The sequence below is a fragment of the Myotis davidii genome, unplaced genomic scaffold (assembly GCF_000327345.1).
Source record: "Myotis davidii unplaced genomic scaffold, ASM32734v1 scaffold992, whole genome shotgun sequence".
NCBI classification, from domain to species: Eukaryota; Metazoa; Chordata; class Mammalia; order Chiroptera; family Vespertilionidae; genus Myotis; species Myotis davidii.
Genome location: NW_006283543.1, coordinates 406,430 through 409,131, shown reverse-complemented (window position 1 = coordinate 409,131; position 2,702 = coordinate 406,430). Strand labels below are relative to the sequence as shown.

The 2,702-nt window shown below is 39.0% G+C and overlaps 1 protein-coding gene and 1 long non-coding RNA gene across 5 annotated transcripts in view; both read right to left on the bottom strand.

The window, feature by feature from the left end:
- EDC3 (enhancer of mRNA decapping 3) overlaps positions 1–2,702 on the bottom strand; it is a 125,732-nt gene that overhangs the window by 32,960 nt on the left and 90,070 nt on the right. The gene's annotated exons all lie outside the window — the stretch shown is intronic.
- Positions 717–2,702, bottom strand: part of LOC107183235 — a 9,125-nt gene continuing 7,139 nt past the window's right edge. The window contains exon 3 of the long non-coding RNA XR_001514029.1: positions 717–732. This is a non-coding gene — a long non-coding RNA (uncharacterized LOC107183235). The remainder of the gene's footprint in view (positions 733–2,702) is intronic.

Below are 2,702 nucleotides of genomic sequence, written 5' to 3'. Positions count from 1 at the left end.
CACCAGGGGGCAGACGCTCAATGCAGGAGCTGCCCCATGGTGGTCAGTGCACTCCCACAGGGGGAGCTCTGCTCAGCCACACGCCAGGCTGATGGCTGCCAGTACAACGGTGGTGGTGGGAGCCTCTCCTGCCTCCTCAGCATCAGTAAGGATGTCTGACTGCAGCTTTAGGCCTGCTCCCTGCTGCAAGTGGACATCCCCAAGGGCTGCCGGACTGTCAGAGAGATGTCTGCTTGCCATCTTAGGCCCAATCCCCCAGGGAGCGGGCCTAAGCCAGCAGGTGGTCATCCCCTGAGGGGTCCCAGGCTGCGAGAGGGCACAGTCCGGGCTGAGGGGCCCCCTCCTCCCTCGAGTGCACAAATTTTTGTGCACTGGGCCTCTAGTCTTTCAAGAATAAATCTGGTGCCATTACAAAGACCCCATTTACTACTGAGATTTCTCAATAGCCTGATGATTGCACCCACTTTCAATTTTAATTTATGACACGGCAATCCTGAAAGAGTAATACTATTAAGAAATTTGATGGGAAAACTCTCCTTTTCGGCATCATCTGTTCAGTCAATGGAATCATCACTACTCAAATATGTGTGAAACTCTCCATCAAATATATCCAAAATTTCTTCATTTAATTTTTGAACGTGCTCATTTTTTGGACAAAGAATTGCACGTTTAGATATTTTTTTAATATTATCTATAGACATACTATTTCCAAAGGTGGCTTCAATAATAGATCTGTTACAAATCATTTCATGGGGGATTTCAATAATATCCATTCCTAAATGGAAACTGCTATCAAGTTTGCCATCTCCAAGTTTTACTAACCATTCACTATAAGCAGATTCCTCTGATCTCATACTTGTTGTAAGAGACAACTCTCTAAAACATTCCCAGACACTACAGTACTTTAAACTCGTTTGTACTACAGCCAATCGCATAGCATGCGGTACAATACTGAGACATTGTTGAAAATCCCCTTCGAGAATGAGAACTTTCCTACCAAAAGCAACATTCAAATTCATAATTTCCCTTAGTCATCTGTCTATGGTGTTTATAGCATGACTGGATGCCATGGTGCATTCATCAATAAGTAGTTGGGCCTTTTTAATGGTTTTAGCAACTTCACTCTTTATATCGAGTCTAGAAATTGAAGTTTCATTTAATGGAATTGGTAATTTATATTGGGAATGAAAGGTTCTTCCACCAAGAAGTGAATTTGCAGCAATTCCTGTAGATGCTGTGGGTAAAACAGTACCACCACGACCTCTAATATAATGTGTTTAAACTTTATACAGATGTTTTTCCACTACCACCTGGACATCCAAGAAAAAACATTTGGTTGTACACTTTGATCTTCAATGGCTGAAGTTATAGTCTGAAAGGCTGCCAACTGTTCATCATTCAGAGAATTTATCAAAACTTCTGCCTGTTGTTGCTCATACAATTCATCACATGTATTTGCATTCATTAATAAAGGATAGTCCAGAAGTTTGAAATGTGAACATTTCATTCCATGTAATGTGAATACCTCCTGAATTTCGTTAAGGGCATGTGTTTCAGTTTACACAGGTACCTTCACTTTGGCGTAATTTCCAAGAGAAACTTTCAAGGTTTATTCTCATCCCATAATTTGTCTGCAGCAGAACAACATCCAAACACACATGTGTATGCAAAAAGTTGCCGTAGTTGTTTGGGCATATTAAGGATGATTGCATCGTCAAGCGTATCTTTCCAGATAGTGTCGTCAAGTAATAATCCTCGGTGTTTAGCAGCTTCATGAAATGTATCATAAGTTACACCCCTCCTACAGTTCGCAGATGCTCAAAACTTATCGCACCTTTTACATGCAGAAGCAAAAGTCTAAGTTAATATCGTTCTGGTTTTCTAAAGCTCACAGTGAACAGTCTACCTAATACTTCATTTACACCCTTTCGGTGTTTTGTCCACAAAGAATTATTAAACACATATTGCTGTAGAATCTCCCAATAATAATAATTAGTGCATCAGAGTCTTCTCTATTCAATAAGAACCAAACCATCAAAGTCAAGTTATGCCTTTTAGCCCTATCTAAAACTTCAGCAAAATCATCAGTATGAAAATACAAATTCTGATCATTTGGCAAATGAATAGCTAATCTTGTGATTGCATACGATTGGTCATACATTTGCATTCCAAAAAGTCTCCAAACAGCCTGAGGAGCACTCACATACCTGGAGTCAATGAAGTCCTGTACTTCATCATGAGTGATCATATTTTTTTCAAAAACTTGAATATTTTCACAATCGTGCCTTTTATAGATGTATTTAAATAGGTATTTGACACTTCTAATTGATGCACAGACTTCAACATTTATATGACAGTTACATTTGAGGCACAAATATGGGTTATAAGGGACAATCCAAGTATTATTGACAGTTTTATTTCCAATAGAAATGGTGCTACCAGATCTTTGTATTTGGGATATCCATCACTATTTCCAATGGTCGCATTTTGAAATTCTTTTGGATATCCCTTTGAACATTTTCCATACATGGACTATTTGGATTTTGTATTCCACATGGTCCATGTACCATATTTGATTTTACAATTTGAAAAAGTCAAGGACAATGGTCCTCATCTGGAATTTCTGCCTTAACTATACAGTCACAATGTCATCTTCTAAACGTAATTTGGACTCACTATCTAATATCAATAATATGTGAGCG